The sequence below is a fragment of the Cryptomeria japonica genome, chromosome 8, assembly GCF_030272615.1.
Source record: "Cryptomeria japonica chromosome 8, Sugi_1.0, whole genome shotgun sequence".
NCBI classification, from domain to species: Eukaryota; Viridiplantae; Streptophyta; class Pinopsida; order Cupressales; family Cupressaceae; genus Cryptomeria; species Cryptomeria japonica.
In genome coordinates, this window is record NC_081412.1 from 127,525,330 (window position 1) to 127,532,252 (window position 6,923).

Below are 6,923 nucleotides of genomic sequence, written 5' to 3' on the forward strand. Positions count from 1 at the left end.
TAGTTGTAGTCCTTGCAGAGAAGTGGCCCCCTGAAGAGCCATCATGAAATTCCTCTAACAATTTGTTGACTTGGTTTTGCTCAATACATCTTAGTAAGACTCCATTAGAGTCTCTTTGAAAAAGAGTGCCATTCACTAAGACACAGGAAATGGATTGCAACCTGAAATGCCTTCTTTTGGTCTGATCCAAACCTTGAGGGTATCTACCTTCCATCAAGAAGGTGGTCATGTCACTTACCCAACTGAATTGAGTGTCGTTGCTAGTTGGTTGATCCTCTTGTAACACAAGGGCAACCTTTGAAGTAGTCTCAGAATATGAGACAACTGTTCACATAGGCCCCTGCCTCTTACAAGATTAGTGATCTTGATGTTGATGTCGTACTCCATGACCTTGGTTATCCACCTAGCCCTCTTCTCACTGATGTCCTTATTTAGAAGGAAATCTTTGACACTTGCATGTGGCACTAAGAGCTGGATCCTATTGTTAGACAACATGTGTCTGAACTTTTTTAATGCCCTTACAATAGTGAGGACTTGCTTCTCTACATAGCTATACTTAAGATCATAGTCCTTTAGCCCCTCACTAAAGAAAGCAATAGGTTGCTCCAAATTATCATCATTCAGCTGTATTAAGACAACTGAGATAAAATCCCTTTCATAGTTAGGATTGACAAGGGCAGGGGCCTGAACAATTGCTTGTTTGATCTCTTCGAAACCGGCCCTTCCCTCCTTGGTCCAATTGAAAGCCAAATTTTTCTTCAACATGGAGGTGAGGAGTTTTACCATGGTGGCAAGGTTGGGAATGAACCTCCTCACAAAGTTGATCCTACCAAGGAAGCTTTGCAATCCTTTCTTGTGACTGGGGAGTGGAAGAGAAAGAATAGCCTCCACTCGCTCTGGATCAATGGTCAAGCCCTCCTTGGAAACAATGTGTCCTAGCAACCTTCCTTGATCAGTAAAAAATACACACTTGCTAGGGTTCAAGGACACACCATACTCCCTGCATTTCATGAACACCTGCTCAAGATGATCAAGATGGTTAGCTGCATGCTTTGAATAAATAGTTATGTCTTCACGGTATACAAGCACAAACTTTGCTAATACCCCTTTGAAAGCCATGTCCATTGCTCTTTGAAACGTGGCACCTGCATTGGTTAGCCAAAAGGGCATTTTGCAATAAGCATAGGTACCCCACTTAGGAGTAAATGCAGTCTTGTATTGGTCTGATTCTTGGACCAAGATCTGATTATAGCCTGAATACCCATCCAAGAATGAAAATCTTTCCGAGCCACTGATCTTTTGGAGAATCTTCTCCATAGAGGGAAGGGAATAGTGATCCTTGAGGGAGGCTCTATTGAGATCCCTAAAGTCTACACATAGTCTGATTTCCCCATTCTTCTTTCTTACAAGGACAAGGTTGGCCACCTAGGAGGAGTGCTTGATAGGGAAGATGATATTGGCTTCTTTGAGCTTGGTCAACTCCTTCCTCATTAGTGGCTCAATCTTGGGGTTTATTGGCCTTTTCTTTTGTCTAACTGGCTTTGCATCCGGGTTTAGCTCTATAGTATGTTGGGCTAAGTTAGGGTCAAAACCCTTCAAATCTTCATAGGTCCAAGCAACTATGTCATCGTATTTTTGGCAAAGCTCAACAAAGGCCTCTTGTTCGGTTGAGTAACACACCTTGCCCAAGTTTAGAGACCTACCTTCAGCGACAACAACTGGCTTGTAATCCCCCTTCTTTGCAACCAGGTTCATCTTCTTCTTCAACTGATCCTCCGAGTTGAAAATGCCTTCCAAGGTAACTAGACCTTTAGGCAACTTGTTGGAGTTGAGCTACATGATTTGATCTCCATACTGGTCTTCCAGCTTAGACTAATTTTTAGTAGAAAATTTTGCTTCATTTTGCAAGAAGTTGACAATCTGTTGATCGCTTTTGAACACTTGCCAATTTACCTGATTGTCTGGGATAACAAGCCTCACAACAAGCCTGATGTGTTGTTCCTTTTCATTTGCAACATGCGTTGGTATGTCAAATTGAGCACCAACTGTTGCAAGCCTATCGACATGCTTGTTCTGACTTCTAGGGATACTCTGGATGTTGAAGGCTTCAAATCCTTCAATCAAGTCCCAAACCCTGTGTTTGTATGATTTGAACAGGTTGTTCTTTGTTATACTTTGAGCTTGGATGTGATTAACAACCAACTCACTATCTCCAAATACTTGCAAAGATCTGACCTTTCTGTTTTGTGCAAGTTGGAGGCCTTGGATCAAGGCTTCATACTCAACAACATTGTTGGTGCAACCAAACTGAAGCCTAAAAGAGAATAAATATTTCTCTTGCTGAGGAGAAACAAGCATCACACCAGCACCTGCACCCTTCTTGTTTCTTGAACCATCAAAAAACATGTTCCATAACCCCTTCGAGTCTCTTTGTGTCTTGATGAGGTTAGGGATAGGAGTATCCTCTTCATGGATACAATAGGTGCCAAGCCCAATCTCTTCAGTCTCAGCTAATGGATCAAACTGAAAAGCATTGGCCCATTCGTCCAACAAACAATCAGGGACCTCTTGCAAAAGAGTAGAAGGCTCACAGACAGTACACTCCTCCCCCTCTTCATACAAAGTGCAATTCATGTTTATAGGGCTGGGGGTGTAGGGATCAATGTAGTTTTGGGCAATGGGCTCTGCCCTTATGGTAACCTTGGTACCATACCTTGTTCGAAATAGCATGTGGGACCAATCAGAAGACAGGTACCCACCTATCTTGGTGGTGAAGTCTCTAGATAGGCAGATGGCAAAGAAGGCAGGGAGGTCGATGATTGATACGTCTTGCAAGATAATGCAACCAGGGCTTGCATGCAAGGTTAACTTCAAATTTTTAACAACCCTAACTGTCTTAATAAAAGTGCCATCCAATTGGACCACCCCTTTAGTCACAGGTTCATATTCTATGCCAAGAAGATCAACTACTTTCTTAGGCATGACTGAGCTAGTAGCTCATGAATCTATCATGTAGTTGTGAAGTAAGTTATCTCCTATGATTAAGGAGAGATAGAAGGGGGGAGGCTTGTTGATCTTGCTTGAATCTTCTTCCTCCTTGGGTTGCACCAAACAGATGGAGACTGCCTTTCCGCCGACTGTTGCCTCGTCCCCTGACTGGTCGACGTCCTTCAGTGCCTCCTTAAGTAAATCCCTTTGAGATGGGATGGAAAGGGCCTCCCGCATAGTGGCGTTGAGGTTGGCCTTCTTCATTTAATCAACTATGTTGAAAGGAACACCAGCTGATTTTAGAGGCCCTTTTGAGGCTATAAGGTCTACTTTTTCTCTTTGGACGACTTGGGCCTCTTCCTGCCTCTTGCTCCCTTGCAAGGTACTTTGGCTTGCATCATGGACGACTACGTTGGGCGTTGGAGCTTGGGCTGATGTTGAAGGTGAGGCAGTCTCCATGGCGCTCTTCTTTGACCTTGTATATTGCAGCATAGACTCGCCATTTGTTTGGTTCAAACCACATAATTCTGCCTCCTGCCAATTGACAAAGGTAGAATCCCCTTGCAAGTAAGCCTGAGTGCCAACACTAGGCTGATTCAGGTCATATTGCTAGCCAGAAGTGGTCGGCTCATCCTGCACCACTAAGGCTTGGACAAACCCTCCATTTTGGCATGCACCTTGGTTGTGTGGTTGATTGCATGATTGACACCAATCCTGCTCTTGGGCGAGGTTATTTTGCATTAGAACTATCACTTTTGAATTGCTTGCAGCTGTGGGGTTCACACTATTCAAAGGCCTGGTGTTGCTCCATTGGTTTTGCCCTTGAAAGGGTAGCCTATTCTGCTGATAGTTCTGATTTTGTCCCTGATAAGGTCTGCTATGCTGGGCTTGTTGCCTCTTTAGTGTCACCAACTCATTGCTAAAATTTTGCAATAGAGCCTTGTCCTCATGGAGCTCATTGGAGGATGTAGAGGGTGTGGATGATTGACTTGCGCGAGCCATGGGGATAAGAGCCAAGATGGGTTGCTGAGTAGGAGCTCCTAGGAAGAGAGGCATTGGAGGCCTTGGAGCTATCTTCCTAGCCCGAATCAAACAATTTTCTGCCCTTATGGCTACATCATAAGTACCCGGTAAAGAGGCTCCACCCATTGATTATACCATGATAGCTATATCGCTGTTGAGAGCTCTAAGATAATACAAGAAGACATGATTTGGAAATGGCTTCACTAGAGCAGGAATTCTATTCCATGTCTTATGGAATCTGAAATTGAAATCTCCCATGAACTCATGAGGTGCCCTCTTGATCGTAGTCAACTGCTCCACAAGTGATAGGTGATCACTTTTGTCTTCGAAATGGTTGCACAACCTCTCCTCCAATTCATCCCAATTGTGAATGGAGCTATACGACAACCCTCTATACCACTGCAAAGTTTTGCCTTTCAAATATGTGGTTAAGAATATGACAACATCATCTTGAGTGATATTATGGATGGAGCAGATGTTCACAATGTCTTGAATGTGCTTAATGGGTGTGTAGCTGTTTCAACAGTGAAGTATGGTATATTCTTTAGCGCAGCCACTGGTATATCATTTTATTGAGTCAAAATAAGGGGACTCCCCCCATTGAAGGTAACAAAAACCCGATTTCTTGCCATGTGAAACAATGGTCTATTGATATGAGTGGTTGGAGCCCTTGGCGGTAATGGTCTTGTAAATGGAGGGGTAGAATGAGACCTGGGAGATGGAGTGTTTACAACCCTGACTTCCCTAACTGGTGATAATGAAGGTCTACCTCTCCGCCTTCTAGTGCCTGAATATGAGAGCTCTTTGTTGGGACCATATACAATTTTCATTCCATATGTGTCCCTGTATGAAGTCATGCTTGTCTAGTTCATCGGTCAAGAACTTGCTTAAATTTTGCTCTTGTCATTCGGTCCTTGTTAGGTTTCACTGCGTTGAACTTGAACCTTTTTGGTTCAAGGTTCAAAGTTCAATGGGCGTTGTTTCGAGCGTTCTTTCTCCCCGCGCAACTTTAAGCTTTGCTAGTCTTGTCGGCATTTCGCATTCTTTGAACCTTGAACTTGAACCTTTTTGGTTCAAGGTTCAAGTTCAACATTCGTCATGTTAAATGTCTTTTTGTGATGATTGCGCAAGGCTCTGAGTTTTATGTTTAGGTTCTTTGAAAGGCATGTGACTTGCCACGTGGTGATGGCACGGACTTTCAGAACACGATAGACAACCGCCGAGAGAAGGGATATTCTTTTTCTAAATAATTTGAAATCTTTCATTTATGGCAAGTATGTGCGAAGATCTGTTGTGTCAGAAGAGAAGTGACTTAACGGTTAAGGTGTACCTTAGCGCAATCATTTCAAAGTAACTTCACACGAACAAGGAGTAATGAAGGCAGCTTTAGTAATGATGGGTAAGATTTTCTCCGTTTTAAAACTGAGTAGTTGTCTCATTGGAATTAGTATTTTCGTGAGAAGATTTTGAGGAGTTTTTGGAGCAAGAAAATTAGGCAGTGATAGAGGGTTAAAGAGAGCAGAGGAAGGTATGTTCAACAATTTTCTAAGTTGCTACAGTTTGTTTTAAAGGATTTGGGTGTTCTTTAGATGCTTGTTTTTGTTTTCATTTTTCTTCTTCGTCTGGGATTGATTTGGGGAAAACCACGAACCAAAATATGAGGCCTGTTTTACCCAAATTGGTGAGCTTGTCTTCCCTTGTAAGCTCTTTACTGGAGTTGGGTGACACAATCCTAGTTCAACTAGATTTAGAGGTTTTTCTGGAGAGAGTAAAGAATTCAACCGCAGACATGATGAGAGATGTGGCTCAGAGCGGATTATTAGAAGCCGCCGCCTTCCCCACTATTGCTCCCTACCCAGAGTTAGTCTTAGAATGCATGAATCATTACGACAAGGGCAATAGGTGCATAAGGAGAAATGATGGTGAAGTCTTGTTGTCTATTGACAGACAGACGATAATGGCAGCTATGGGTATTCCACATCGGGAACCCTATGAAGACTGGACTATTGGTAAATCTTACGGGATCTTCTCTGAGAAGAAGCAATATTATAGAACAATGATTGCCCAGAATTGGCTAGTAAAATTCCAAAAAGGGGGCTCAAGGTTACCGAGACCTTTAACTCGTGAACATTTAATTCTAACAATCCGAGATTTAGTCATATTGCTGAGCAGGGTGAAGGGTAATTCTCACTCTTTTTACTGGGAAGACTGGATGTATTTCTTCATCCAGGTTACTCTGGATAGAAATCGGTTCATTGATTGGGGAACTGTTATTGCGGAAAGATTGCATGAGGGTCTGAGTAATTATCTTGGAATGTCCAATTTTTATATGTCATCCTATCTGCTATACATGCTTGCCCGTGTGAGAGAGTGGTCGGGGTTGTCACATGTAAAATGGGTTCAAGGCATGAGGATTTATGAGTATCATCCTAGTTTAACTTTGAAAGGGCATGTTGATGATTATCTCCGTTGGAATGATGTTTTTGCTGGAAGGCTGACCTTTGAGTTATAGGGAAATTTGCATAGAAGAATGTCCGCAGAAGCAGTTGAACTCGTCAACATATATGGCAGTTTCTTCATACAGTTCAGCCATTTCACTTATTTAAAAGTTGGAGGATTTAAGGGTGAACCCTTTAGACTTCCTAGGTACGTCTCAAACTCTTGCATATTGATTGAAGTATCTAGACAACTTGCTTACGTTGCCAAAGATTATGGTGAGGACTCCGACACAAAAGAGATTTTTCCCATTGATTTAGGACATTATAGTTGTAGATCAGTTTCCGATGCATTGAACCTTGAACTTGAATTTAAAAGGTTCCATTTGAAGTCCTTTGTAAAGAGGGATAACTTTGATAGTAGGGGTTTCATTGCTCAGTATGTAAAGAAAGCGGTACTTGATCAACATGTTCCTC